General features: G+C 40.7%; 1 protein-coding gene across 2 annotated transcripts in view; it reads right to left on the bottom strand.

Annotated features, from left to right (window-relative positions):
• The window catches only part of cenpp (centromere protein P), an 86,072-nt gene that overhangs the window by 40,778 nt on the left and 25,218 nt on the right, over positions 1-20,076 (bottom strand). The window lies entirely within an intron of this gene.

Raw genomic sequence — 20,076 nt, 5'->3', positions numbered from 1 at the left:
TTTTAAGTTATCGTTTAAACATGATAAAGATGGGGGGGGGGGGGTGGGGGGATCTTAAAAATTCCACTGTCACATGTATCAGCAGAAAGGAAGCTAAAAGTTTGATTATCAATTAATTCGACCTATGCTACTGCGGGGGGACGGAGCTGCTCCCAGCTGATATTGTGTGAAAGGCTTCCTTCACATGAAACAGGTCACCATTCAGTGCCAGACACAATTATTCATATGCACATTCGCATCTGGGGTAGTTAACAGTTACCAATTAACCTTTTTCCTGTCAGTGCACACATGGGCATGATTAAAACTCAGAGCCACTCGTCGTACTTGAAAGAAAACTTGAAGGTGCATCAGTTAAATTTGGGCTTTGGCAAAAGTGAGCTCATAGCAGACGGTTTTAATGAGTTTCATGGAAGAACCAGGAGGTGAAATATTTTATACTTTTTCCATTCACCATTAGCATCAACAGCCTGTGCAACATGCTCACAAAATCAAGTACCTCAGTAACACGGAGTCCAGTTGTCCTTGAATCAACCCTCCTCATCACAATGAGACAGAGGAGCAAAGCAGTAAGAGGGTTTTTTTTTGGTGTTTTTTTTTAGTTCACTGCTTTAAGATCACGTAGCTCCGCACTGTAAGATAATCATGATCGTTTCCTGTAACTATAGGCTCTCTGATGGCTCATTTAGAAAGATGCAGGTGGCACAATGAGCAGCTTGAAACGCCACAGCATCTGTACACAACCCTCCAGGGATCAGCCGGCGCGTATTGTGATGACAAGCGCTACAGCTCTTTGAATGTGTCAAACGAGTACGTGACAACACACGGGACAATGAATAACAGCAGCGGCGGACGTTTAATCAGGCTGATGCACCTGCAGTTGTACTGAAAATGAAATAAACGGTGTGATGTTTATTTATAGAGGTTATACATGAAAATGTTCTATATATGTACTTCCCCCCCCAGTCAAATGTGAATTTGGGGAAATGACTTCTCTAACTTTTACTACTTTTAAAAATGTTTTATAAATATTTGCACGACCACAGCTGTTTCAAGGTTGATCAGAAATAGTTTTGGCTCTCTTGCCCTTCTGACTCAGAGCTCTAGAAATGCGGCCCACTCTTCCACACTTGGATGCTTTAAAAAAAAAAAAAGAAATTAAGGGGAAAACAAAAATCAAAATAACATAAGTTCTCAGAGCCCAAGTTGCTGTCTTGTTTTGCCTGATCAACAAACCAAAGCCAACAAATATTCAGTTCTTATAAAACAAGAGATAAGAAGTCAGAGAGAAAAACAACCCAAACATTTATGCTTGAAAAATTATTTTGAGGATACAGAGATGCTCATAAACTACTCTGACAGTTTCAATGTAATGCTAACATTTTTTTTTTTTGGATTATCAGGTATTTTCACTGCGACAGCGTCCTCAGACTGTTCCTTTTTTGGTCAAATGAAATAATATGAGGTTTGTGTTTACCATCTGTGAAATAATCAGGGATCTGTTTAGTCCCCCCCAGGCCATCCTCACGCTGACTTGAAGTGAGTGCTTCCAGGTGGGACTCCAGTACTGGTGGTAGTGGTCATGGTGTGCCCCCTACTGGGATTTTGCAGTAGTACTGGTACTATCCTGTGTAACCTGCACATATTTAGTGGCCTCTGTTCATAGAGTATAGCAATAGCATGACAATAGCTTATGTTTATATCTGATCTGGTACAATGTATGTTTTGCGTATTATCCCTGCTCAAAAAGCAACAGACATCAAATAACTATATTGACTCCCACTGCATGTCACTGAGGTCACTGCTGATTTTCCTGGCAGAAGGCTGCTTAAAAATGTGTGGCTATGCTTGGTTATCGACCAGCAGATGTCGCTGCCCACTAAGGGGTTCACAGGCAGTGCTCAGGTCATCCAAAAGTTTCATAAGACGCCATCCAAAGAATGTTTGTTTCAGATACTGCTGAGGACCTGGCTTCTGGGGAGAATGTTCTTCCATTACGCAGATAGCAGGTGACCAGCTTAAGTAAAGTTTGCACTTGTTACTAAATGACTGGGTTCAGATTGTGTTTCTAAATAAGTGAAATAGGGAGGTACTTTCTGTACAATAAGGTAGACGGGGCCATTCTTCGGAAAAGGGATGGATGATCACCATCTGGCATCTGATGTCCTAACTTCCTAACATATGCTTTCAAGTTTCAATAACATTTTAAACCCATCGGTGAACAATGAATGTGACTACAATGTAAAATAATGGAGTGAATCAACGTTGTAGTGTCAGCTAGACTCAGTTTGCTCGAGCTGCTTCTTAATTTGGAGCTCTGTTGTATTGCAAGCCTTCAGGAATATCATCAACAAATGTTAAGTCTGACAGGGCCTTAAGAAACCCAAGGGTTTAACTGGATCATCTCTCCTCAGTGAGAAGAACAAACTCTTCAGTGTTGATTGAGGTGATGAATTAAGCTCACGTAATATGGTGTCATTCACTTGGTTATTATGATGCCATTCCGGTTGACGTAGGTTGTTTGTCTGAAACAAGTTGATGAGGGATTCATGTTGTGTTAATCAATGAACCAGACTTTGTGATTTAATAGATTCCCATTAGTTAGCCTTTAACAGAGGATGCTTTAAAATTAGATCATAGCTAAAGGATTAAGGTGCTGATCGCTGATGTTGGACACAAAAAGATCTTCATGTTTGTCCTGCCAATAGACACAATGAAAAACACTCGTACAGCGATGATGAATGTGAAACCATGATGGCTTGTGTGTTTTCTTTGCCCTCTCAGTCCCACTCAGAGGCCTTTGTTAAACAGCAGCCGCGTCCTACAGACTCACAGGAAACCAACACCTGCTCAGTTATCTCCATCAGAGCCATGTCTACCTGAAACTGATTCCTTACAGGCCACAGAAAAGCAGAACGAGCAACGTTTCCACAATGTAGCACTGCGGATACTTTGCTCCTCATCTGTTTTGTCTTCTTAAAATGAAGACTTGGGTGTGCTGTGGGAGGGATGGATGGAGGGGAGCTGCCTCTCTCCTTCTCCAGGAAACATATGGAACAGATCTGCCACTTGGCCAGACCTCGTTCTGCCACGTCTCACAGCATGCACATGCATGCACATGCACACACGCACGCACGCACACACACAAAAACGGTCCTAACTTTAGGGCTTTTACCTCTCCTCACCCTCTCTTTCCACTCCTCCATCTACCCTATCTTTGACTTCAATCATCGGCTCCTCTCCTGTCTTTTACTTTCTCTTCTGTCAACCACTTCTCTCCATCAGCTTTCTGTCCAGCGCGGACAAAAGCTTGAGCTAGCGTGAAGTCACATGATGAATGATGTGACGTTGCTCTACACGTCCAGCATGTGGAAGACATGCTGGTTGTCCCTTAACTGCTGTGAGATTTAGTCAAAAATCCTCTCGTCTTTGGCGCACATACGAGACGGATGTGTAAGGTTATGCATAACGGGGAGAAGGACACCAGCATGTCGGATAGTTCTGTAACATTGATAAACCAAATATAACTTGTTTGTGAGTCTCAAGTTTTTTCTGTACGAATGTGAGTCAAGTCTTGCGTGTACGACTTTAGTGCAACTTCAGCTTGTGTGAAACAATATTATTTTATATATATGTTACTCTACAACTTTAAGTAGAGGACACATTGATTGTCCCCTCAGTGCTGTGAGGTCCTGTCACAGATCCTTACAAGTCTTTATTTGCCTGTCCAAGTCAAGTCTCATGTCTATGGCACTGGTACCACACAGATGGGTAGTCTTTTATTCATGCACCCAATCAAGATTGTTCACGAGCCCCAAAGCCTTCCTGTCAGTTTGTTGTCTGTATTGTCATGTTTGCCAAAGTCATACAGGATTTCAGGCAGCATTTTATTAGAAGCACTCTGCACCTCATCTGAAATAAAAACAGTGCACGTAACAGAAAATAACACACGGCTTCATGATTCTGCAGGTCAACAATCAAACTGCAGGCTAAATTCCCTCCACCACTGACTCACCTGACTGGCAGTTAGTTACTCGAACCTTTTCTTCGTGGCAGTTAAAGCACTTGATGATGTCACCTCATTTAAAACATTTACTCACGTACAGAGGGTGGATCTCGATACAAAAATTGTTCTGCAACTTCAATTAAAGTTGTTGAAAGCAAACAATAAATCACACTTCTGCTAAAAGTGCACAATTCATTTAATGTCTATTTGACTGGGACACGTGGAAATCCACAGCAATATTGCCCAGAATTCAAAACACAGTATGTACAGTACACATTGCAGCATTTTCAATGACTGCTGATTTTCAGCTACTGCTTATTTCCGGCGCTAGTCCCTTGCAGTGTGCCATTATTTAATCCAACCTTACATCTCTTAGACATACAAATACACCAGTGCCTTCTTGACATTTGCCCACTAATCAAAGGGAATGGTGACGAGTGTGTTATCCCATTCATTCTCTCTCCTTAACTTCTGTTAGTTTGCTCCTCCTCACAATGTTCTTTCAGATGAAAAGCTAATGATCTCGGAAGCATCTCAACTTTAAAGGCTGTTTAACTGCTTTGAGAGATAAATCAGCTCTCCCTCGCTGCAGTTCAGATATTTTAAATCCTAAAACAACAGAGTCTGATCACTTTTCCAACATCCCATCTTCTCCTCTGTCCTGCTCTCATTCAGGCACCCGTGACTACAAAATAACTGTAAGTGTTTTTCTCATCAAGGACTCCTTCATAAATAAGCCATACAGCACTGCATACCGTATCAGACTACAGCCCTCAAATGATTAACAGCAGACTCAGCATAAACTCAGCCCCACGAGTGGACTGCACCTATCAGGATCAACCATATAACTTTTACAGCTTTTATATTTTCCATGTATTTGCATTATATAAAACAATTCTCTTCTATGAAGGCCATCCAACGCCGTGTTTCTCATCAACACAGGAGCTCTTTCAGTGAGCGTCTAGTGATGCCTCAGTGTTAGACTGAACTACCCCAGCAACGGTTTTTAAAGATCAGCTTCAGTTTTAGTTGTGGCTCTGATTCCCAGCTGTGAGTGACTCTTTATGGAGTTATTCATCTGTTGGTACTGTGTATGTATATACCAGCGTTGTTAGTTGTGTGTATGTGTTAATACAGTAATAAATGAGTTTCCCCCCTTCGGGATCAACAGGGTTTTATCTCTCTGAACCATTTTGTGAACAACTCCAAAAAGGAAAGTGTTAAATTTACTACTGGAGCGATAGTTCGATCCTCTTTTAGGATCAGAATTGTCGCTCTGTATGTCCATAACCTAATACGACTCATAAGTTTTCAATCACAATTTTAAAACTGGATGCATTTTTTATTGTTGGAACAAAAGCTAGACACAGTCTTACTCAAATTAAGGTATTTAATGTCCAGAAAGACAAAATTAATTTAAATCAAAGAAACACTGGGAGAAATGTGGGGGGGTTTTATGGATGACCATTTGTGATGTTATTTTGACATGCATTTCCTCAATCGTTGCGGTAAATGACCGTGATTATGCTGTGAGCCTGAGAGAAGCCGCTCAGAGGCCCAAAGATGAAGCCGAAGAGGTACAGAGGGGGCTCAGGTTTCCAGAGCAGAAACTGAGGGGTAAGTGGGCAATGGTAGAGTCATTAAGCAGGAGGGGACCACTGCTTTCAGCTGCTCGCCATGAGCAGAGAGCCAAAACCTCATCAATCACTTCACAACTCAATGATGAATTTGAGAACATTAATTAATAAATGATTCCCTCGTTAACCGTCCGCTTAGTCGTCTTCTTTTTCAGAGCTAATTATTCATTCTGATCTTCTAGATCCTTAAGAAAATCTAAACCTGATATAAAGATTCAATTATCTTAGTATAATGTCAGAAAAACTTGAATAATTTTGTTATGCTGACTGAAACTGGATTTAAAATAAATGTATGTATACAGTACAAGTTAGTTCAACTGAAATCGTACTTTTCAAAGTCGGAATAACATATCCAGAAAATGTGTTTTGTAAAGGGTTTGATTTCTTCTGGCACTTATATGCTTTAAACGGCTGCTCGCTGGCAAAAGGCTGATCGCGTCGACAAGACTGACACAGCAAGAAAGTTCAGGGTTCAAATACGCCAGCTGGCTGGATTAGCATTTTCTCTCCCTGTCTGCAAGAGTTCTCTCCTGGTTCTCCAGGTTCTTCCCACACAACAAAGAACACGCAACAACTTTATGGAGCTAAAACAGAAGGTTAAAAATAAAAACTAAAGAGATTTGGCTGTTCGGATAGTTCAGTGTGAATGGACCTTCAAACCTGACAACACAGCCGTGGATGTAACAGTCATTGAGGTTTTTGGGATTAAGTTTAAAGTTTAGGTTAAAGTTTAATCACGCGCTAGAGGAAAAAATAACATTGAATTGTTTGTGGGCTGTCATCTCACCTTTTCAACAGTTTGAAATCAAAGCAAAGGCAATTATTATAACTGTTACATTGAGAGAGCTTGTCTAATTTTAGTGGTACCAGCCTATAGCCTTCTGATTTTAATGCACAGCAAAAATCCCGCATTGTTATTGCCAACAAACCCAAATGACTAATAGTCAGACTTCTGCAAACATTTTCAAAGAGGCATCAAACACGTAAGGTTGCCAAAATCCCAGTGAAAAAAAAAAAAAAGAAACTCTAAAAGTTCAAGAAAATTGGACATTTAGTCCGTCAGCGCTCACTCAACACACATTCATTGTCAAAACATGCACACACAAAACTGAAACATATACCACAAACTCATCCAGATCCAAGCCAAGGCTAAATGAGGTCAGTGAAATTAAAATGTTTAGAGGCAAGTAGTGAAAGGCCTGTTTGTTCATGTGAGAGAATCCCAGTCGCGATGCCGTCTGCAGGGAAAAGACGACTGACATGAAAAATGAGCAACGAGGATGACGAGCCAATTGGTGTCTGGCTGTGGAGTGGAAAAACCTGGCCTATGATGATGATGTGTGTGAGGGATGGTGTGTGTGTGTGTGCGTGCGTGCGCGCGAGTGTGTTTGAGAGAGATGGACTGAGAGAATGTGGCTGTAACTATAAGCATCAAAACTGTCAAATTAAAGTATGAAAGTAAATGTAGTTAAATATGTGTTGTTTTAACCAGAAGCAGTTGTTTCACAAGTTGTCATCTTAGTCCTCACTACCACTGTGTGTTTGAATCCCTACATGGCTCATAGGCAGACACTTGTGGGCCCCCTGTCAGAAAGCAGGTTTCGGTGAAAGCCTGGAATCTGTTAAACCTGAAATGAGGGAAAGTCTGGGTTTTCCATTTCAGAGAGGGAGGCAACTCAAACCTGAGAGAGAGGGGTAACTCCAGCCTGTATCAGAAAGAGAGATAACTTAAGAGTCAGTTTCTTCAATGAACCTTGATTTTATCGGTCTCCTCCCTCCGTATCACGTGCATTTTAGCATAGATTTACCATCTGTCTAAATAGAAATCCAGGTGGGTTTATATAGTCTGCTTGGTATACTATATAGAAAAATACTTTTTGTTGAACATGGCATGTCCTTTTCTTGAGGATCCTATAGATAAAGGGCCTGCATTACTCTGCAGGGGATGACTTATGCGCCGCAAAATGGTTTTGAGGCCCAGACCAGGTGTATTATCATTTTAAGATAACTACCTACTGTATTTGAGTGGTACTGCTTTTCTTCACATTCTATGTAAGCAAAACGCGTATGTCATGTCAATCTTTTAAGATTTTTGGTTCGTCCCAGTCACATGAACACGATAACTCTTGGTACAATTCTAAGGAATTATGGCGACTGCAGCAGAGCCCGAATCATTTGCGAAAAGAACTTCCCTGCAAAGGTTTCCAGGACCAAAGGAATTGAAGTATTGGAGACCACACGAGCACAAAACAAGAAAGTGGTTTGTACACTGTGTAAAGTTTGGATGGCGTACCACAGGAGCATTAGCGCTGTGAACAAGCACCAGAAGAGAAAGCTCACGGGCGCTGTTCTGGACAATGGAACACCAGAAAAGGCAACACCACCATAAGTACTGCCTATTTATTCTAATTACATTACCATTAGTAGGGAGAGCTTTTGTTGCTTCCTAATAGGCACCCCGCTACGGAGTGGATTAAACTTAGCCTTCATGCCCTACACAAAGGAAAATTTCAGGCTGTTTAATATATAAACATTTTGTTTTGATTGCAAAATCTGAGTTGCACTTTAAATCGAACACCGTGACTCTAACGTGTGGCACTTTGACTGTTTTTATCTTTTATGAGGGGTTTAATAGAATCTTGGATTTCTTTTGGGGATGCACTACTGACTTTAATAATTAGCCCTCTTTTGCATTCTTTCTAAACATGTTAGAGATGCTGGTGCACCCTAATTTTCCACTTTGTAATGTAACCCTTAGTTTACTTTTTTTTGTTTTTTTTTCATTTTTGCTATGTTAAACAATGTCAAACGGAATTGTTAAATTCAATTTTGTTGGAGGAGGAAAATGTATTTCCTTAGATTTATCAACTAAAATAGCCGATAGATTAACTGATAGAACAATATTTATTAGTGGGAGCTCTAACACACACACAAATAATACGTATTCATGTCAGCAGACTCACTCCTGCGTAGTTCAGTATTCTACGACTACACGCAACGTTATCTTGTCCCATTTGAGTCAGCAAGCCAACTTGAGCTGATGTTTTGTGGTTTCCTAAACTAATAAATACCACACATACACAAAACTGCTTTGCTCGCTCAATCATGTTGTAACTTTATCTGCTGGTTTATGGAGGTTTTTTGTGTTTTGTGTTTACCAGCGAACAGATTTAGCCAAGTGTGTGTGTGCAGATGGTCCAGAGTCTCAGTGTTTTATCCACACAGGAAAAAGTCTGTTTAGTTTGGCCTACAAATCAGCTCAGTCCAATTTAGTTCCACAAACAAACAAGAAAAACGACTCAAAATTCCCCACAAAAACCAAATCAGATACACTAACAAAGCACTGCACAAGCAGAAATGAATTAACTGTTGAGGTCCATGTGATGACTGTTGGGAGTATTTCTGCTCATTTCTGCTCTCATTTTGGTCTCAACTTAATTCTGAGGGAAATATCAGGCTCAACGATAACAAGTCTCATTCACACGTGCAGCCTTTCTCAGAAATGTTCCCTCATTTTCCCTGTAAAGGAGCAGGTGTGAGAGAAACAGAATCCATTTTCTTGGAAATCGTCACTGCCAATCTACCAGCTCAAGATAGTAAAATTTCAGGGAATGTGCCGGGAAGGCTGTGTTGTGAATGAGAGCGGGAACACTCCTGGGAAGAGCATAACAGCCTGTCCACCTTCGGGTATGTTGCTCCACCTATTACCAGCATTGCCATATCAAGTGTGAACTGGCGGATGACAGGAATGTTCCAGAATGGAGCTGCATGTGTGAATAGCAAAAAAACCCCGGTGATGCCAAGAAGGCAATCCAAGTATTTGACTGGGAACACACTATGTGTGAAAGAATAAATGAGGGTAAACCAAAACAGTAAAACTGGAAACCTTGACAATTAGATTTTTCAGTGTGTGTGTGTGCGTGTGTTTGCATCATAAGTGTAATTGTATGTCATCTGTCAAAGAGAATGTGATCATAAAAGGAATGAAAAAACTATTCGGAGTCAATCCTTAGTCTCTCCCATTTCTCTAACGGTGGCACCTTTACCAGCAATTAATAAAGGATCTACACGTTCTGGAAAGAGTCAAATTTTCCACTTTTACTGAACGTATTTAAGGGGAATTCATGATGCAGTGTTTGTGGAAAGGCAGGACTATTAAATTGGCTTTATGAATCAATTAAATCAATTATTATATTGTCAGAGCTTTTATATTAACCGCACACATGATCAAGCGTTTTGAAGGTAGAAGTGTCCAGGATCAACCAAAAAGGAAATCGGAGAGTTTCTACAAATTCATGTTTCATCTCTGATGGTGCCATCTGCTCTGGATGACTTTATGGCAGTCGGGATTTATGGAGTCTGAATTGGACGTCTGCAAGAGTCGTCTCTGTTCTTTTGGACCGCATTTCAGTTAATTAACTGATTTAATTATAAATCCAGATACATGCATGTGAAGTCAAATGCAAATAATTTAAGAAGTGCAGTTCAATATTCAAAAATATTTTGCTAGTCTATGAAACCAAAGACGGTATAATTTGAGAATTCTGTATTAAATTTAATGACCGTAAAAAATGTGATATGGGAATGCTGTAGCGTTAAAGGCACAAGGACAGACAGGAGAGCTGAAATACAGAGACAGACGGACTTTGCCAGAATCATAAGACACTGTTATTTTAGCCAGTAGCGATCTTTAAGCCAGAACTTTTGAAGAGCAATCCAATAAAAAGAGATTTTATCCAGATGGAGTCTACAGCTGAGGTAGACAGCCGTGTTCTCCTCATCACAATTAGCACAGAGGGAAACATTTGAGACCACAATGTCCTATTAAACAGACATAATTACATTAACATGGGAACTTCCCAGAATTCCCCAGCCTCCACACGTGAAAAACACATTTCCTTTAACCGCAAACAATAATATAGATGAACTGTAACTGTATTAGGGAGAAGACAGAGTGGCCTACTGTACCACTGGAGGACAGTATCAGTATCAACTGAAAAAGATGACAACATTCAGCCTCTTCAAGCCAATGCAGTGCTGCACATCCGTCAGCCTAAAAACTGGACAGCGATGCAAAGAAAATCAGTCAATTCGTCAACTGATCGACTTGTCAATAGCCAGAAAGTCATTCAGTAAAACAGTAGATGGACTATTATGATTTATGTATATTATACAGATTTTAAATAAAATCTCAGTCTATTGGGCAAAGAAGACAAGACATTTAACGCCATCAACTCGGCCAGCAATCTCATAGAAATGTATGCTTTTCAGACTGAGTTTGCTGTTGCAAAGACTCGTGAGATGTGAAAGGAAATTAAATAAACAAAGTCAAATAAATCATCCTCATTATTCTTTGTATCTTTCTGGTTACATTAAAAGGAAACACAACGGAAACTAGTGAAATAATGAGCGTAGAAGCCATTCAACAGGTTCACATGTGGTTAATAAAAGTGGTCGTACTGCGCCAATTAGAGCATCAATTAGCCCCCTCATCCCCCAGGTCACCGGTTTTCTTTCCTTGGACCACATTTGGTAGTTCCTAACCACTGCACACCAGGAGGCCGCCTCAAGACTCGCTGGTTTGGCTCTGGCCTGCTCATCTGTCTGTAGCTCAGATCCTTGCATTTGCCCATTTTCCCAAAACATCAACCTCAAGAACTGACTGTTCGCTTGCTGCCTCATGTATCTCCCCCCCTTGACAGCTGCCATGGTTACTTGACAATCAATGTTATTCACTTCAACTGTAAATGAAATTGATGTTGTGGCTGATGAATGTGTGTATATAAACTATGTACAAATAGAAAAAAGCGAAATGAGCCAATATTCTGTGGTCCTGATACTCACAGGCCAGCCCATCAAGTGGTCCCATCCTCCATCAATTAATACTTTACTAATACGCCTGGGTGTCACTCTTTTGAAACTAATTGAAAACCATTTTAACAGGGTGAAAATACAAAACATTGTATCACAATGACATTATGTCACAAATGTTTGCTTTCAGTTTTCAGCTCCCTGGAATTTTACACAGTCAAAACAGTTTCCTAACATTATGATATAATCTAATTAACCACAATGTCTCTGAACTTGATTTTTCTGTCTCGGGTCTTCAGTTTTATGTTTCAGCACTAAGGCATTTTTCCACTCAAACATAAAAATAAACTAAAACTTAAGGGTTTACTTCTTAGTTATTAAAAACTGGTATTGAATGACAAGGCATTATTTGATACTCAGTAGTACTGAAGCACTTGGGTCGGCGCCATAAAAGTACTGAAGTTTGATACCCAGCCTCTGCAGCCAATACTGCATTCACGATAATGAGGCTAACAATGTTTACAAGCTGCTCAGTTTGAGTAACTCAGGAGTGATGACAACCTTCGGGCTTTAGTAATTTAAGTATGAAAGGACACTGACATTAAATTAACATCGTAGCTCATGTGAAACTGTTGGTACAGGACATAATTTAGTTCGCCCTGTGATTGCTGTCACAGCTGCTTTAACAGAAACTGAATAAAGTGACATCTGCATTCTAATCAATGGGAGAAACATCAGTGAAAAGGATAAAAAAAAAATAAAACTGTACTTGAGGCTATCCAGCTGATGACTGTGATGCTTGTTTATTACTGACATGTAAGGACAGACTGAAGAGAAACTTTTCCTCAGGTAACTGAGAATGCAAAAGCAAGATGTGATCGGACCGTCTGCAAGAACAGTTTGTTAAAACTCACATTGAGGGTGATATTATAGCGGGGCAGCAGTACATAAACCCCTCATTACAAAGATGAATTCTCATTTGAGGGTACAGTGGTGATAAATTCACAGGAGTTATTCCTCCTAATGTTCTTGACAAGTGGATGAGTGCATGCGTTGGGATCTGAAGTGGAGATTTCTGGCTCATAGTCGAACCCCCCAAAAAAACCAAACAACAACAACAAAAAAAACTCAAATAAAACATGTAAAGGAAAACAAGTTTTTATTATTTATTTCCAAATAAACACAAAAACCCCACAACATTTCTTCATGCTCAATATGTTATTTTAACAACTTTTACTTCATGAAAAAAAAAAATTCAGGATATGCTTATTTTTTATGAGGACAGTGATTAAAGCCAAGACAGTTTGGGCAGATGGCCTGAAGGGAGATCCTGCAGCTACCTCACGTTGTCGCCACATTTTTCGCAGCAAATAACTTAAGTTAATGATGTCATTAACTCACAACCTGAAAGGCAGAAGCCTCAGCTTTCAGCCGTAGAGAGAATGAATGCTCCAGTTATTACGATTTATTTTAGTTCAATACAAGATTATGCAAACAATAACAGCGGAGGGTGGCCAGGCTGAAAAAAAAATTAAGTGTATTTGACACTTTCTTTCCATTACACTTAAAGAAGCCATGTTAGGGAAGCAAAAAAAAAAAAAAAGCCTAAAATGGTTTTGCCTGCTGTGCTTCGCTTGATACAAAGTCAGTGTGAATCACTACTAAGCCAAAAGCAAACTGTACCTAAGTGTCTGTCTGGGAGAGGGAAAAGGACAGGAATGCTGGGAGTCCAAATCCAGTAGTCATCAGAGAACAGAGAACAACTATCCAATACCACCGCACGGTGGAACCCAGTCAGCCAGTAATACTCTCCATATGTGTCATACTGGTTTAGTCCAAACCGTCATGTCTCAGCTGACAGTTTAATCAGAGCCGCTCTCTTGTCCAGTTCTAACAGTGTCCATCATCAAGAAACAACTTGTGCCAGCTCAACAAAGTGCCAAGACACTGAAAAAATACGAGTTTGGACGAAAAGGAACAAAGGCAGGGTTTTATTAGACAGAACCTACACATATATGGTAAAAGTCTGGTCCACAGGTTTGCTGTCGAAGGAACGTGCCAACTTTTTGGAAAATACAGTTTGTGTTCATTATTTTTAGAGCCAGACAGATAGATACCTTTCTCTTCTCTCTCCCTCTGCATTTCAGAGCTCCAGACCCCTGCCGGATGGCTGCTAGTTAGCTTAGCTGCAATGAACGTTAATAGTGGGGTCGTAGAGAAAGCTCTGCACTACGATTAACAGAGACATGTTGATTAACTGCGGCTAAGGGACATCCCTGGATGTATGAATAGGTCTCAGGCTGGAAGCTTAAGAAATTATATGACATTTTGTACTCAGTGTTTTTGATGTAGCCATTTATTATGTCTGTCATTGAAAATCTGAGGCACATCCACTATATTTCACATGTCACCCACTCTGGATTTGATATGACCGCATCGTCCTCATTACCAGTGATGTAATGCCGAAGCCCCAAAGACCCTCAATTGTTCAATAAGTGAACCCAAGGTTTGCATTGCTAACAATTAGCTCCCCACGAGAGCTGATGACAACACCCCTGTCCTGTCCTCCTGGTCCACAGAGGCACGTGGATGTCTTAATTACCTCTGCCGATAAGTGGGTGGTAGGGTTTCATGACTGTGCTCACATGAGCATACCAGGACGATTTCACAAACCTTGCAATTTACAAGCGCTGCGTGAGAGCCCGTTTACCCATCAGAATTCTCTGTAAAACCTTCTGAAGACTCTGAGTAAACGCACGTGAATGCAGTGTGTCCAACTTTCATACAATCTACCCATGAAATTCAAAAGATGGCAACTACCATGGTGATATTTTTTTTCTGACTCGGAGAGTAAACTGAGCCTCCTTTACACCACAATGGTCACAACAAATAGCTTTGTGGACCTTAATTTCTAGTTGTGCTCAAAAATTGATGAACTTGATCGCAATTCTGTCTCTGACGTTTCAAAATTAATGAATTCTAAAAATCAATTCATAGCGTTCCATCTTGTAATGGGTCCTGCATTTTTCAGACAGTAGTTTAGACTGCCAACAGTTCAGATGGCAGCATTGCATCATATTAGTTTCAGCTCAGATACTCTTACACTTGGTTGGCACGAGGGCAAGAAAAAAGCTAATGTGGTAGTAGCTATGCAGCTGGGCTACTTCACACAGGTTACGTGTTTTTAACACACTGCAGCCTCACCCCAGAGAGCGTTTTGAAGAATTCTGAAGCTGCTGCCTGTGTCACATCTGCGAGGGAGGATTCAGAGAGTCACTTCTCTCAAAGATGTGGCTCCATTAGAAATGGTAGCCAGACTCCTCAAGGAACATCCATCTGTGCTGGCTCTCGTCCCTCTAAGTGAAAAGATTTTTTGAAAATTCAGGTCAACATCAGGTTTAGTCACAGGGTCATTTAGGTGTACCGACAAAGTACCAACTACAGTAACAACACAAGCCTGGCCATCTATCTGTAAACTGTGAGTCACGCCTCTGAGGGTACCGAGGTGTTTGTTAGAGAGAGCCGATAGTAAACCTCATGCTGGGATAAGAGCTTCCAGGCTTACAGAACCATGAAAGGTTCTTTAGAATAAACAGTCAGCAGCTAAACACAGACAGCAGACCCTGAGATGTCCGCAACAGGACACGAACCAAAGATCCTGTATAATTTGCCACAGCTGAGATGTATAGCCCTTGATTAAGTCTGGAGAAAATAGACCAAGAACAAAGAGAAGAAAATGACAAAAATAATTCCTGAGGTATGTAATATAGAGGAAACAGGAAGGAGTCCTCATTTTGCTCCGCTAGTTGCCTCTTTCCTTTGAAATTCAAACACGAAAACATTCTAGCTTTAGATCACCGTCTTATCAATGAGAGGTAATTAAAAGTATGTAAAAGCCATCAATTCCTCCACACAGCAAAGTTTCGCCAATGAGTGATTTATCAATCACCACACAGAACACATGACAGAGGTGCACATGTACCAGTAAAACTTTAAATCACGGCCTTCCTCTCAATGCATCCCTAACATCTGCTCTGCATCTGTCTCAGACAACAAGAACCATTTGTAGATAGCAAGCAAACCACAGCTTCCAGCAGCAGCCGTGAATACAGTGATATAACACCCATCAAGAAAATGTGTCAGTGCAGGGAGCTGCACAATTTTACATTAAAGATACCATGTAGCGTGGGACGTTCGCATTTGCAGAACAACACCTCTCACTTCATCCCCTGAGCGTGCAAATTTACGGAAGAAATTACACGTTGTTTCTACAACTTAAGTGGTGTTCTCCTTGTGGAGGCTGCAGCTGGACTGTTTTAACCATCAGGTTGTCCTCAGATCCTTCGGGACTGAATTCCAAGGCAGAGAGCCAGGATTTAAACCAAGGTTCAGCATAAGGGAAAACAATCACAGTAAATACCAGGACAGAATTCTGCTCAAGAGCAGTGGTTTACTTCCAAAAGATTACAGGAAGGTATAAAAAGGCTTACAGTAATGGAGATCTAAGAACTACTCCTAATGTATTAACACTATAAAATAAGCAACTCAACTGTTGGAACAACTTGTGCAGTTTTATTCAGGTAATTAAACTGACTGGTGAAAACTAGTAGAGCTGGGTCTTCTGAAATTCTGAAATGTCACAATTATTCCAAACTTTTACCCTGATTACGACGAATGAATTGTTATCTAATACTACTGACATTAAATTAATAATCAGATTAATTTGACTGATTGTCCAATGGCAACGTAAGTCACATCGGTTGTGCTTTAACTGAGAGACATATTGAAACGATCATGGTGTGATTTTTGCAGGGATCCGTACTAAAATTTGGTTATTGCCCAGAGGCATACAGTGGTTTCAATCAAATCTAGATTATTTTCTCAGCCCTATCTTGATCAAATTCTATTCATCTTGATTTGGATTAATATACATTGATTTGCTCAACCCTAAAATAAGCGAGTTTAAATTGGTTTTTCGATTTCAAACACTGCTCTCCATTTCTCCCCCAGGATCACTTGAACCTTGCATGAACACGCAGATTGTCTACTTCGCGCCAGTTGGACCAGGATCAATTTTCAATCTCACATATGGAATTTCCTTGATCTTTTAGTCAGTAGACCTGAATCAAATGAACGTAGTGTAACACCACAGCCATGCAACAAATCATCTCTCCACGAGGATGATAATGGTTAGTGTTTATTGAATCTGAAAAATGTTTTCAACCATAATTTGTGGAATTGTGCAATTCGGTGTTACTGAGGTTCAGTCCAGCAACATTACAAAGCCCAACTCAACACAAAACAGTTTTGTTTTGTTTTTTTCAAAACTTATTAATTTTGAGATCTCAGGTTATTACATGTCCTTGTCTTGGTCATGTTTCAGATTGGTATAAAATGGAAAACACAAAATTGGGGAAAAGTCAACCGAATTTGGAAATTACTGAAACACAATGTCCTACTTTAGACATGGCAGACGAATAAGCTGTAACTCTCTGTTGACAGTTTATGTATCATGGCCTCATTTCCAGCTGTTTGTGTATGTAAGAGAACTGAGGTCCATTATTTATTCTATTTTAGCAACAGTTTGTTCCATCTCCTGAGACAACCAACAGTCTGTTTAGCTGCTAGTTGTTCCACTATCTCCACCAGCTAGTCAGCCTGAAAACATACTCCTTAATGGGTAATTTGAAAATGTTTGAAGCAGTCTGGCATTCGGTGGTGTTTGGGTACAGTGCAGCAGGTTCATCAGAGCTTGTTTGTTAAAAACAGCTGCCAGCTGCTGCTAGAAACAGGCTTGAGGACAGCGCTGAGCTGAACCATTTAAAAATGTCACAAAACTAAAGTGGAAAACGCTAAAGAGGCTAAATAGTTCCTGTCCTGTGCATGTTTCTTTTTGATAGTTTCACATGGAGCTTAATAAGGGAACTGAGGCAAGTAGTTTTGAAAAAACACAGAACACATTACATAACTAGTCACTGAGCTAATATAAAACACTTTGCTGGCAGGTCTGCAGCTGCTGAGATTTGGCGGGTGGCTATGTCATGGCCAAAACACAGGTCTCGGTGGAGGGTTAATACATCATGTCAGTTGTCAGCCAGACCCATGCAGACCAAGGTTGTTTTAAGTCGAGCCAGGTGGTCCACTGTGTCGAAAGCTCCCATGCAGTAAAATGGGTGTCTGTACATGGAGTGAATTCACTGATGTATGTTGTTTTTGACTACGGTGAGTTCCATCTGCCGTTACATATGCTGGCTTATCCCTGTCAACCTGAAATCAGCTCACCGTCAGCAGAAATGAGCTGGGAAGACTTCACCAATACGACGATTGTGCATACGAGAGAAAAGTGAAGGGGAAGGGAGTTTGGAGCAGGTCACATCAAGGATCATGACAAGCCAAAAGGAACCGATACTTTGGTACCAACTTGTTGCCAAAATTCTGAGAAAAAGAGATGGCATTTTTATTGTAGGCGCTGGAAATATGGAATATTAGCAACACAGGGAATGATCGTGCAAGCACAGGTGCACCAACAGGTCTGATCTTGAGGACTGAAATGTAAAAGGTACAACACACACACACACACACATGCACACACACACACACACACACACACACACACACCCTAATTTGGTGCAGTGCCCCCCTGCTCAATCTCAAAGTAGCTTAGCCTTAATTTGGGCTGCCACAATTGACCACATTAGAGCAGAAGTGGGAGTTGGTGTCGTTAATCCCACCCATGGACTCTCCAGGAGGAGGATATCATGGAACAATATCAGCCATGTCCTGGTGCTAAGATTGCAGGGCAGACCAAGAGCTTGGTTTTGTTTTTACACACTCACTTCTGATGCAAGGGTTCGGTATCTTACACAAAGGACACTTGAGCAGGTTCTCCGTGGGGGAAAACTGGGATCAAACCAGTGACTTTTACAAGATGTAATAAGATGGCTTCTCTAACTCCTGAGCCATGGTGCCTCTGTCAGATGTGACTTGAGCTGTTGGAAATTCAAAATGCATGCAGGTGTGGCAACAGGGAATTTGCTTTTACTCTTATTTTTGACAGCCCCAGAAGTATTTTGGGGCCATTTTGCCTTTGCACACAGGATTGCATTACATTTCAAACTTTCATGTTCATGTTCAAAATCTCACTTTGCAAGTGATCATGACAGGAATAATGTGTGTTTAATGTGTTGTTGTGGGTGGCTTCCCCCATTGACTTGCTTTATTGTGCAGTGGAATACCAGTGAAACCACACCGACAACCCAAATTCTGGTACAGAAAATTAGTAACAGTGAAAACATTCTCCTGTTGCTGGCCCTCTTCCCAGAGTCATAAAAGTTTAAAGGTGAACATAATTGCTAACACACCTGTAACAGTCTGGGCTCATGTTCCGTGGATGTTTATATCTGAGCCCCCTTCGCTTCCCTCTTCACTTAAAGGCTGAAAGAGTCACATGATTTCTGTTTAACTGTTTAACTGTTAAACTTCAGCCTTTGCTCTTTCACTCTGCTTTATAGAGACGCTCAAACTCTTGATTTCGTCTTTACCTGAAATTCACTGCGTGCGTGTGTGTCTGGCAACAATAACAAAAAAAACCCCAAAAAAGCACAGAATTCAAGAACTGCTTTGGGGAAGCCCAACACGTCTCTGATTTGACAACCAAGGTTGATTCAACCCAAGAACAGCTGGACTTCAACAGCTGTTCAGCGCACAGAGAGAACAGAGTCCCTCCACTTCCATTACTCAGAATTTTTTGGGCTCTCTCCTTTGGACTGTTCGATCATATTTTCTTGCCATTTTCCAATAATTCTGTTTTTGATTCCCTTCTGGCATTTTTTTCTGTTTATCCTTATACCATATTAATCATATTTATTGATGTGTGCCTGTGGTGTGCTATTGTCTCTACAGCACTTCATAACTCCAGAAAATCAAGTCTGTAGAGGTCTGATCCATATTAAACCATAGGGATGCACTGATTAAAAGAGCTGACTTAGGACTTATCCACAATCCTCCAATATCTTTCAGAAATCTTCTGGTTTTTGTTCACTCAGCTCACTAATCCCCGTTCACCTTTTCACTCTTTTCCTCCTCCTTTCATCTTCACCACTATTTTAATTCTATTAAAACCCCAATCAAGTCAACTAGGACAGAGGTGATTAAAGCGTGAGGCAGGTGTCCCCCAGGGACTCCAGAGTTTCAGTGGAGGCTCAGTGAATGGAGGTGAGTGAATATTAAGAGGACCTTTAAAAGAACACACTAAATGTCCGCGATTTAAACAGTTAGAAGATCCAATGGTTTGGGGTGAATTTTACTGTTTTCCTACTTTCCAAGTGTCAGACAACTAATAAACAACTCAAAGGACCACTGTCATGTATTTCAGGTGCACTCTAAAGGTATGTAACAGCTCAATAGCTGACTGTTCATGGGTCAGGTAACATAAGAATGATCCTATACAACTATGAGAAATGTGTGACAGATACATGATTCCAAGCTTTGTTCGAGAGGAATCCCACCATACTAGACTTTGAAATCCCTTCAAACAGGACATTCTTAAATTTACTGGCCGCTAGATTCTTGTTTTCAATTGGGGCAGAAACTCACTGACGCATTTTGGAGTTTAAAAGTGTTGTT

Source organism: Aulostomus chinensis, chromosome 3 (genome assembly GCF_037954235.1).
Source record: "Aulostomus chinensis isolate RoL2024-O1b breed Wild chromosome 3, RoL_Achi_v1.0, whole genome shotgun sequence".
Classification (NCBI taxonomy): domain Eukaryota; kingdom Metazoa; phylum Chordata; class Actinopteri; order Syngnathiformes; family Aulostomidae; genus Aulostomus; species Aulostomus chinensis.
This window is presented reverse-complemented; position numbering and strand designations above follow the sequence as displayed.